This window comes from Lepisosteus oculatus, unplaced genomic scaffold, assembly GCF_040954835.1.
Source record: "Lepisosteus oculatus isolate fLepOcu1 unplaced genomic scaffold, fLepOcu1.hap2 HAP2_SCAFFOLD_40, whole genome shotgun sequence".
NCBI classification, from domain to species: domain Eukaryota; kingdom Metazoa; phylum Chordata; class Actinopteri; order Semionotiformes; family Lepisosteidae; genus Lepisosteus; species Lepisosteus oculatus.
The window spans coordinates 2,168,371-2,180,000 of NW_027167934.1; the positions used below are offsets into that span (position 1 = coordinate 2,168,371).

The 11,630-nt window shown below is 45.4% G+C and overlaps 2 non-coding genes and 1 pseudogene across 2 annotated transcripts; 2 read left to right on the top strand and 1 right to left on the bottom strand.

Moving 5' to 3' along the window:
* Positions 1-3,888: 3,888 nt before the first annotated feature.
* On the bottom strand, positions 3,889-3,961 carry trnar-ccu (transfer RNA arginine (anticodon CCU)). Its single transcript has one exon. It is a non-coding gene; the product is annotated as a tRNA-Arg (tRNA).
* Positions 3,962-5,258: 1,297 nt separating this feature from the next.
* Positions 5,259-5,375, top strand: LOC138228423 (U5 spliceosomal RNA). The gene has a single exon (XR_011185502.1). It is a non-coding gene; the product is annotated as a U5 spliceosomal RNA (small nuclear RNA).
* A 230-nt stretch (positions 5,376-5,605) lies between these two features.
* Positions 5,606-5,685, top strand: LOC138228288 (U4 spliceosomal RNA; annotated as a pseudogene).
* Positions 5,686-11,630: the final 5,945 nt, after the last annotated feature.

The following is an 11,630-nucleotide window of genomic DNA, read 5'->3' on the forward strand; positions in this document are numbered from 1 at the left end:
CTAGTAAGCAGGCGATCCTGGGTCTGAATACCAGCGGTGCCTCTCTCCGTGTCTTGTTGTGCCGAATGTCTCATTTCAGACAAACATGTACAGCTTGGTTCAGTTTAATGCAAGAATTCATTTCCTTTCTGGAATAACTTGTTTTTGAAGAAATCCATACAGCTTGTGAAAGATGAAATCCATTTCTTGGTTGTCAGTGGAAAAAGATTGCCGGCTGCAAGAAGCGCAAGTGATTGTTTTCTTTGACCATAAACCTGCAAATGTAGGGCGCACAAAAGACTGTCAGACTCTGTGGTGCTGAAAAGTTGGTGGTTCAAGCCCCTCCAGTATGCGTGTCTCAGTTTTTCCAATGTAAACATCATCACCATCGCTAAAGTAGATGGCACAGAAGACTCCACAGCCGAAACGTTGTGCTTCTTTTCTTCTCTTTTCAGCATGGAGTAAACCTTTGCTTTATCCTTTGCAGCCTACGCATGCTGACACAGCTACCTTTCTCTTAACGCGCCTCAATCATTATTCACCAAAACCATCAGCAGAATGTGTCGCCTTTGTGGTGATGTCACTCCTCTGCTTCACAAATGTCCTTAGTGACGGGCCATTTCTTTCTGCCATTTTTCCGGAGCAGTTATTGATTGCTCCATCATTTCCCTCTTACTTTCCATCACTAGATTGAAAAGAAAAACAGAAACAGACTGACAGGACGACAATCAAATTGCAAAAACTCATCAAAGCACTCGATAGAGTATTTGAATCCACAAGTAGCTACGAGCAACTTTGTCCTGGCTTGCATGAAAGTCGGAAAATGTCAAAAAGAAAAAGATGGTGGCTTTTTCATATTCGTTCTTTTATTTTTAGTTCGTTGCTTCTTCTGTCCATTGTCCTCCTGCCTGGCTCTTGACCTGTGACTGTTTGAACGCACACAGTAGACTTTCATGCAGGGGATTTGTCCTGAGCCTCTGTGAAAGACCCACCCACCCCCATAAATAACTGCTCTAGAAACACATGAATGCAAAACTAAACCACAGCTTAAAGAGGAGCTTGTCATGACCGCCAGGCAGTTAAGACCAACTCTTAAGCAATCTAAACAGCACCAGCAGCGGGTGATTATTAACAAACGCCGCCGCACGAGTTAACCCACCTGCACACACTCCACCGTGCGGTACGCAGTGCTATTTTTACCATCTTTACCTGCTTCCCGCTGGTATTGAGTCTACTCCTTGAGAGCTCTTCCTGGCGTTTTTTCCATTACCTCGTTTATTCTGGATATTGGACTCCCCTTCTGCCTTTTTGACTTTGGACCTTGCCTCTCACCTTGGACTGTTTGCCACCAGTGTTCTCCCTGGATTACGACTTACCTTACGCCTCTTGACCATGAAAGAAAGCAAAGCAGAGCAAAACAAAATGAACAAACGAAAACCCTCACGTCCCGCACTTGCATATAACGCCGTTATGTGCCCAAGCGGTATTGTACGTCATCCTAGCACTGCACCCCGGGGCGTACGGTATATGGGAACGAGCACACGCCACGAATCATCTCGAATCACTCCCTACAGCTGTAAGGCACCTTGAAGCGTGCACCCCCAACATTCTTCTTTGCGCATCTGTGTAAGGTAAACTCTTGAGGAAACTCTGAACCAGCTCTAAGGAAACTAATCCGATTAGACGTTACTTTGACTCATCCTTTAAGGGACCCTTGTTAATTGGAGAAATCAATGATTTCGAATGAATTCTGTATGCGTTAAAAGACAGCTATACACAGAAAACATGCAGGACACTTCTCATGATGTTTCCCAAGCCGAAACACAGTGCGTTTTTCCAAGCCATCTGACAAAGCCCGCCCACTGAAAACTGCAGCAAATCGTGTAAAGACGTTCAACTTTGTAACTACTGCACACACAGGAAGCAGAATAAATTCCTCTTTTCAAACTGTCAAAGGTTTGCTTTGCGAACACTGCAGGACATCGCACAATCTCTTTTGAACGGGGACAAACGATTTCTTATGGGGCACAGTAAGTACAGATGTTTAAAAAGCTCCACTCATGCCGACGATGCAGCATGAAGAAGCGCAACCTAACGTTTGCATTCCTAGCAAATTCCTTTTATTTTTTGATAAATAAAGACAGTCTTGTTTAACAAACAACACACACAACATTTTACATTGTCAATTCAATTCAAATCAATGTATTTCTATATAGCGCCTTTCACAACAAGGTTGTCCCAAGGCACTTAACAATGCAAGTTGTTAAGAGCCTTGTGTCTAATATGCCGCCTAGGTTACATGCTGTCTCTTTGAGGCAAATGTTTAAATCCTCTGAGTTAAGTGCTGAAGTTATAGTAGTCTTATCAGTATTGTTGCCTCCGATCAACAGATCCTCATTTTTCTCAGAGTTGAGTAACAAAAAGTTTTCACACATCCAAGTATTTCCTTCCTTAATGCATTTAACTAAACTGATAATAGAAGAGTTGTTGTTTGGTGTAAACAAAATGTTTATTTGAGTGTCATCAGCATATGAATGAAAGTTCATATTATTTTTTCATATTATCCTACCTAGCAGCAGCATGTAGAGAGAGAGAGCAATATTGGTCCCAGCACTGATCTTCTGGTACCCCAAATTGAACTGGTGACATTGATGAAGCAGTACAATTATTAGATATTTGAACATAATGAAAACGATGAGTAAAATGTGAAGTAAACCACTGAAGGACGGTTCCAGATAAGCCAACCTCAAACTCAAGCCTGTGTAACAAAACAGAGAGGTCAACCGTGTCAAAGGCAGCTCTAAGATCTAGAAGCACAAGCACTGTTGCATTCCCCGCATCAGTAGCTAAGAGAATATCATTTACGACTCTTGTTAATGCAGTTTCAGAAACCAGAATGAAATTTCTCAAGCATATTATTTGATCTGAACAGGAGTGGTGATCATGCGAGGTCACCATGGAGGAAACCACTGCTCTCCCCCCCAAAAAAACCACCACTGCCCCTCTCAAGTTTGTTAAAGACCACATGGATGTTCCACAGCAACTCCTGGAACAATGTTCTGTGGACAGATGTGACAAAAGTTGAACTTGTTGGTAAATGTGCACAGCGTTATGTTTGGAGATAACAAAACACTGCATACCAACTCCAAAACCTCATCCCACCTGGGAAGCATAGCGGAGGCTGTACGGCTTGCAATCATCGAGGGACCGATGAATTCCAAGATGTATCAGGAAATTCTACAGCAGAATGTCAGGGTGTCTGCCTGTGATCTAAAACTCTAAAGACGCTGGGTCATGCAGCATGACAAAAACAAAGGAGTACATCAACAACAGAGTGGCTGAAACAGAAGAAATTCCGTATTTTGGGATGGCCAAGTAAGAGTCCTGACCCCAATCCCATTGAAGTGCTGTGGCGTGATCTGAAGCAGGCCGTTCAGTGCAAGACATCCCAAAAATATACATGAACTGAAACAGTTTTTCATAGAGGAATAGGCCAAAATACCTCCTAACCGCTGCTCAGGTCTGACCAGCCGCTACAGAAAGTGGGGGTTGAGGTTTTTGTCATAAAGGAGGTTCCACTAGCTCCTTAATATAAGGGTTCATGTACTTTTTCCATCAATGACCTTGATTGTTTAAACCATTTGGTCAATAAAGAAACAGCAATGTCAAATGTTGGGCGTGTGTTGTTTGTTAAATCAGACTCTCTTTATTAATTATTATGACTTAGATAAAGATAAGATCACATGTTAGGAGCCATTCATGCAGAAATCCACATCATTCCAAAGGGCTGTTTACAAAAGTTTTTCTCCCAACTGTATGTGAGAGAAAAGCAGAGACGCTCACTGAGTAAGGTGGGGTTGCAGCTTCACAAATCACAAGGACATTTGTACACTCAAAAAGGGACAGGAGCACCCCAGATGGGACTCGAACCCACAATCCCTGGCTTAGGAGGCCAGTGCCTTATCCATTAGGCCACTGGGGCACACTGGGTTGGGTCGATCACGCTGATGAAGAGCCAGTTTTTTTTTTCCTTTGCTTTTTCAGAGGGATCCCCAAAATTAGGAAAGTTAGGCAGCAGAAGGTTTACTGTGACCTGAGAAGGACCGGCATCCAATCACGGTGGTACACACACACACGCTCTCACTCATCTGAGCTACACGGCTACCAAGATGATCTCAGGTGCGCCGAGCTGGTACGGAACATATTGAACTGATTGACGGCGAATTGTCTCTCAGACAGGCTTTTCACCTCTGAGCTCCCTGACTGACAGTAATCAGCTAGGTAGTGAAACAGTCAGCTGCTTCTAAGCCTTAAACAGCTGCATCTCGGCGCTTCCACAGAGAGATGATTTGAAAGCCAAACATCGCCCATTGGGAACACCTTACTATCACTAGTTTAAGAGACTCTTAAGGTCTTGCAGAGGTGCCTGTCTAATAGCATGCGCTTTGCAAGCTATAGGTGTTTAGGCTGAGGCAGAATGCCTGTTAACAAAATGTTTTTCTAAAGGGGCCTCGCACTCTTTTCCAAGCAATGGTCACCATCCCTACCGAGTGTCACAATGTAGTCATGTCCTAGGACATCACCTGTTAGTCTCCATTTGTCTGCCACCAACACTTTAGGTTACGGGGTCACAACCGCACCCCGGAGACCAGAGGAGCCGTTGGCGTTCTGGCGGCGCAGATTGGGCTGAAGGTGGGGCGCTTGAATCTCGCTGTTGGAGGCCGTCTGAAACTGACCCAAGCCTTTCCCTTGAATTAAATGTAAATAAGAAATGAACCCCAGATGCACATGGAATCAATCACGTGTTTCCTTTGAGCCGTTTCAGAGACTGCTCCAGAGTTTACCTTGCACAGATGCGCAAAGATTAATGATGGGGGTGCACGCTTCCAGGCGTCTTACTACTGTAGGGAGTGATTGAGACAATTCGTAGCTTGTGCTCATTTCCCTCTATTCCCCGTGTTACAGTGGTAGGATGACGTAAATTCCTGCTTCGACACGTAACGGAATTATAATCAAGTGGAGGAGCTGAGGGCTTTAGTTTTGTTTCGTTTTCCATGGCGTTCGTAAGCGCGCAAAACAAAACAAGAAAACAATCCAACTACTCCAACTACAGGCTGATCAAGGTATCTCCCCTGCCAGGTAAGCCGAGAGCCGCACGCGATGAGCCCGGAGCTGAACGGGCCCCACTGGCTCGTTTGTAAGGCCAGGTGCATTGCCAACCACGACCGGCAGGGCAGAGGCCTTGAAGGCGGCCTGGGCTCCTGCAGCTGTCCAGCCATGCACTCTGGTTTCTCTTCATCTCGTACAAATCTTTTGCCTTTTACTAAAGATTTCCAAGTAAAGGAGCATGAATGAGTTCCATACAATTTTTGTGCTTCCCTGCCTTCGGGTGGGGCGCAGCTGGGCTGGTCAAAGAGAGAAAACAAAACCGCTCACAATCGCTCTTATTACGGCGACTGTGGCCGTCTGCTCTGCGAGTCCTCGGTCTCCGCCTGTCTGATTGGCGCTCTTTCCTCTGGGAGGCGGGAAGTGTCCGGCCGCAAATATGAAGCGTTACAGCAACGACATGCCATGAGACGATTGATAACGATTTCCATAGGATCCCCGCGGTTGCCTGGCAACCGTCAGCTTTTTGCAGTGGCAGTATCGTAGCCTGTGAGGTTTAGCCGAGGCACGATTATTGCTAGTTGAAAACTTTTCTCGTCAGAGCGTGACATAGTCTTGCAGGCATCGTGCTGTCTAACTGCAATACTATACCGCTGGAGGAAACAGCCCGGGTTCAATGAGCCTTGGAATGTGACTAGGAAAGTGAAGCCTTTTGAAAGAGGTAATGTCGACGCTTTTTTAACAGAGCACCAAAAAAACGTCTTTTTTGAAGGACTGGGCAGTGAGCATTGTTGGTTCAGTGGTAGAATTCTCGCTTCCCATGCGGGAAGCTCTGGTTCGATTCCCAGCCAAAGCAGTGGCTTTTGCAGCGAGTGGCTCCATCACTTGCATCCCCTTGCAACTCGCAACTGAAAACCCACTGAAGCAAAACAGGTGTTAGCCAGGTCAGTACCCGGATGAGGGTGAGCTACAGGGAAAAACAAAGTTTCCAGCTGGAAGCGGTGTTAATGGTGCCGGTGGGGGGGCGCTCACCCTGAGGTCTGTGCGGGTCCCAATCCCCCAGCATAGTGACGGAGACGCTGTGTTGTAAAAGGGCGCTGTCTCTTGGATGAGATGTAAAACCGAGGTCACAGCGCTCTGTGGTCATTAAAAATGACCACCAAAACCTTTGACAAAAGCTCTTGGTAATTGATGGTCTTCAATAATGCTTCTCCTTTAGGTACATTTTAAATCAGCTGAAAAATGCTGTGAAATGGGGGGTCACTTCACGCCAGTGTAGGATTTGGGTTACAAGAACTATAAAACTGCACGAGAAAGCCCGTACACTGAATTACACGGCTTTCAATTCAAAGGAGGGCAAAAGAAATTCCCTGAGTTCGATTTTTTGCAGCACAGAGAGGATTGCTGTCGTCAGGCTGGTTAGCTCAGTTGGTTAGAGCTAATAACACCAAGGTTGTGGGTTCGAGTCCTGTACGGGCCAGGTCCTTTTCTCCTCTCTTACAAAAGCTGTTAGGTTCCTTTCCGTGGTGAGATGGGTTGTCATGCAATGCTGCTACATAGTGCCGACAGACAATTAAATGACAAAAATGAAGAGAGTTAAAGCAGCTGGAAAGGTTTTCTTACAACTTTTGAGCTGACACAGTTTTGGAAAATGTTTTCTTCACGCTGCACTGTACCACATAGGCAGCCAAGAGTCTCCAAAACAAAACAGAATTGACAGTCATATAATGTCCATTAACCCCGGTTTTAAACACAGCATCATGTCTGCCATCATAAGAATATGAGTCCAATATTTTAGAATATAGTCAGAATGTCTTCTAACCTTACCTGTGGTGTCTTTAATCCCTATTGCTCAATGCATGGTGTACGTACTGCATACATGTGTCTTGAGAATGAGGAATGGGCCCCTAAGACATTTACCTGTTTCACAAATGATCGGATTTTACTAGAGATTCTGTTTGGGATTCAGATGTGCATTCGGACAGCAATTCCTTTCAAGAAATGATACGTTCTGGATGAGGTCAAAGGTGCTGGAACACTGTATTTAGGATGTGTTTGCAGTGATTGTGTCTCCTGCTTCAGCGCAGTGATATATAGATGTGCTCCTGTAATTTATTGGTACATGCCCAGGGCAGTAAGTAGTCTGAGGATTTATTTCCAGAAGGCATAGAGCAGTGAAACAGTGAAGTAGTGCAGCACACTGGATCATTATATTATTAGAATCTATTCTACCTAAATTATTACATTATACACAACTTGAGCTCTCAGCACCGTACTGAGCCCAGGTGTTTTTCTAAAGCTGTCAGGTGCAGTTCATTTACATGAAGGAAATCTCTTACTGGGTACGATTACAATGCAGTAAGTAGCACAGGCTACTTAGGGAGTAGGCTGATGTGTTTAAAAACAACCAGCGCCAGGCAGGAGTCAAACCTCCAAACTCCTAATCCATAGTCAGACACATTATCCATTGCACCACTGGCCCTGGTGTGACACTGCAGGACTGTAACCCAGTGAGCTTAGCACTGCAACTAGTAAAATATTACCCCCGGTCCATTCTTTTCCAAAAGTGAGAAACACCTGTTTTCTACATTTTGTCTGTTTTAAAACCATATCTCTTTAAACCAAACCAAGAGTTTGTCTTTTGCACTGATATTCTGATTCATTTCGATTTCAAAGAAAAAAAAAACATTACCTTCCAAAGCATCATAAAATTGTCCCTTCCTCCAGACTCTACTTCTCTCTTGTAGTAGTACAGCAGACCTTTCCAGGTGAGCAGATCACAGAGTCCGAAATGAGCTTCCTCCATCAAGCAAAGTACCTGAACATGACTCTGTCATCATAAAAGCGCCCCTGTAATAAAGAAATTAAATCCGAAATCAAGAGGGCAGTTGCCTGCTGAAGTTCAAGAAGTCATAAATTTTAACCTAGCAACACATTAAAGGCTGCATCTATACAAGTACGATTCTAGAAATGCTCACCAGATTACGTTTTAAGAAAGAACTGCGCCTCCGGTTCCGCCGAGATCTTAACTCGGATGGCAGGATTCAGAGTCTGGAGTGTGGAATGATGGCGCATGGAGGGTCCACATACTGTGGATCCCTCAGTGATCTTCCGCGTGTTCAAACTGCCAGCGTGTGACTCCCCTGTCCCCGTGACCTCATTGCTCTGCTCTCGCCTCTCTGCAGCTGAGCCCGACTCATGGTAAAGTGGAAAAAAATATGCCCTCAACGTGAGATTTACTCTGGAGTGAGGATAGTTGTTACCTTCTTATCGTTAAAACGGATGTATGTGATGTGGCGACTAGTTTCTTCTCCATTAGCAGGCTTAAGGTTAAAGAAAAAAACATTGCTGACTTCTTTTTTTTTTGCCAGCCGTGAGCGCTGATTAGCGAGGTTTGTATTTCATGTTTTGCAAGTTGCATCCATTTTAAGAAAAACAAGTCGTTCAAGACAGGAAATGAATACTTGCATTTAATTAAGTCTAGACGTATGCGGTTGTCCATACTGACCAGTTCTGTTCGAGAACACAGAACAAAAAAAGGCACCGCTGGGATTCGGACCCAGGATTTTCTGTTTACTAGACAGGCGCTTTAACCAACTAAGCCACAGCGCCCCAGGAGTGCTGTCTTTTTGCAGCCACTTGGACACACCACTCAGACACATCTGCATTCGGTGTGTGCTCCGCCTGCTCACTGAGCAAGTTGCCACCTTTACATACAATAGCAACATCGACACCAAGAGAAAGGATGACAAATGGCTTTTATCTGGAACTTTTCATGTCCAAGGAGCTCAATGTGCTTTCTGTGTACAACAGGGCCACTGAACTCCACACTGGCCACTGAACCACAGCAGTGGCTTGCTGGCTTGACATCTCCCAAGGAAAATGTTGAAATCGCATGTGGAACAGGAAAATGACCCTCAAGTATGAGGGAAAAAAAAGAAAAAGATCAACTGGAGTGCGCCAACCCATGTCAGGACAGCCCAGTTTCGTTGACGAGTTGGCCGAGTGGTTAAGGCGATGGACTGCTAATCCGTTGTGCTCCACACACATGGGGTTGAATCCCATCCTTGTCGCTCTCCATGTCTGACACGTGTGCCTGTGCGCCTTTGGCCCTCCTGTTGTTTGCTCCGGTACTAGAGCCGTACATTTCCTAGCGGTGGCTGAACATGGTATAGTAGGCTAATGTCAGTATCGAGCAGTGACAGTAACAGTATTTACGTGCCGCTGCTCCCAAGTGGCTCTGGTTTGAGACTGTGTTTTCACTTACTTGCAACGCAAACGGAGAAAGCGATTTTTGACAGTCTCTCGAGAGACTGCGCTAGGTGTTTAGGGATAGACTTTGTCAGTTCCCCCTGGGATGATGGCCTCTCAATTAGTTTGTGATTCCTCTAGACGTTTATACACTAGAAGCCTGCTTCATGGCTTAAATCCAAGCTAAGGAAACGAGTTAGAGGTCTGATGCAGAACTGCGAATTCAATGAACGGGAACACTACAGTACATTGCACTGTGTGTGTTAGGAAAGCTGCCCCCTTCTGTCCCTTGTCGACCGAACAGAGGACTGTAAAGGATACCGCCAAGAAACTTTAGGATGCTGGTTGGAATCCAGCTCCAAAGAAGCCCCTTTGGGTGTTATGTCATCAAAAAGTAAGAACAGCGAATCTCCCTTTAATCAAAAGCGCAACAGAACTGTTTTCCGTGGAGGAGGTTTCAGACCCGTAGACCTGTTTTATTCGTAGGGCAGGGCGCATTCCCAAACGCGAATCTCATGTTTTAGAAATGCTTTGGGCGGCGTGAAGTGAAAATAAGAAATGGGCTCCAGATGCACATGGAAGCAATCAAGTGTTTCATCCGAGCTGTTTCAAAGACTGCTCAAGAGCTTTCCTTTCACAGAGGCGCAACGATTAATGATGGGGGTGCACCCTTCAATGCGCCTTATGACTCTAGGGCGTGATTGAGACGTACGTAGCGTGTGCTCATTTCCCTCTATTCCCCGTGTTGCAGTGGTAGGATGACGTAAATTCCTGCTTCGACACGTAACGGCATTATAATCAAGTGTAGGAGCTGAGGGCTTTAGTTTTGTTTCGTTTTCCATGGCGTTCGTAAGCGCGCAAATCAAAGGCAATTCCTGCGTCTAACAGGAATGTAAATGCTTTGGAAAGTGCAGTGTGATGCAGCTTGTAAAATCCTTGTCCACATTTGTGGTTTGTTGATGTTTTTTCTGTCTGCCAAAGTTGCATTTTGACATCCGGACGGGGAGACTTTATCATTTGAACGTGAAGCCAGCCTTAAACCCTCTGAGGCGTGTCTGTCTGCCGGCATGTATCTTGCGAAAGGTATTTTGTTTTTAACGGAGAGCGACTTTAAAAAAGTTTCCGCAGCCACCTCGCACTCCGTGTTAGATTATAGGAGGAATGCGGTGGCGGTGAGCTCGCTGTAGTCGTGGCCGAGTAGTTAAGGCGATGGACTTGAAATCCTATGGGGACTCCCTGCTCAGGTTCGAATCCTGCCGACTACGGCGTCTGCCACATGTCGCCTTGTGCCTGTGCGGCAAAGGCGAAGTGCTGCTTCTCCTTTCCTGGTACTATAAAAATGCTACATCGCTTGGTCCTGCTTCCATGGAAAGCAGTTCTTCAGGTAATTCTACTCTCTTACCAAAGCTGTTAGGTGCCTTTCCGTGATGAGATGGGTTGTCATGCAACGCTGCCACATAGTGCCGACAGACAAGAGTGTTGCGGGAGAAGAGAAAAGTGTTTGAAGTTTTAAGAGTGTCTTAGGTGGAGCCAAAATCAAGTGTCACAAATGCAAGTGGTTGGATTTCCAATGTTTAATATGGTAAAAATAAGCGGAAGTTATCTGCCGGTCCGGCACAGTCTGCCATGCTTTTGTCATATACTGTAAAGTGGTGTCGAACTGGGTGTCGAACTGGAGCCTCACCATTTGCATATGTGAGGCTCCAGTTATACATCGAGTGTCACATTAAATGACAATAATGAAGAGAGTTAAAGCAGCTGGAGAGGTTTTCTTACAACTTTTGAGCTGACACAGTTTTGGAAAATGTTTCCTTCACGCTGGCTGCACTGAACAACACAGGCAGCCAAGAGTCTCCAAAACAAAACAGAATGGACAGATAGGAGAAAATTCCCACTCGTCCTGAAGTTCCCAAAATCCAGCACTGAGCGTAAACAAAGTGTCTAAGTAGCGTGGGAATGCTAACCCTAACCCTAGCTGGAGTTTGAGCAATCCAGCACTGAGCGTAAAAAGATGAGTCAAAGTAACGTCTAATCGGATTAGTTTCCTTAGAGCTGGTTCAGAGTTTGCTCAAGAGTTTACCTTTCACAGATGCGCAAAGAAGAATGTTGGGGGTGCACGCTTCAAGGCGCCTTACAGCTGTAGGGAGTGATTCGAGACGATTCGTGGCGTGTGCTCGTTCCCATATACCGTACGCCCCGGGCTGCAGTGCTAGGATGACATACAATACCGCTTGGGCACGTAATGGCCTTATATGCAAGTGTGGGACGTGAGGGTTTTCGTTTGTTCGTTTTGT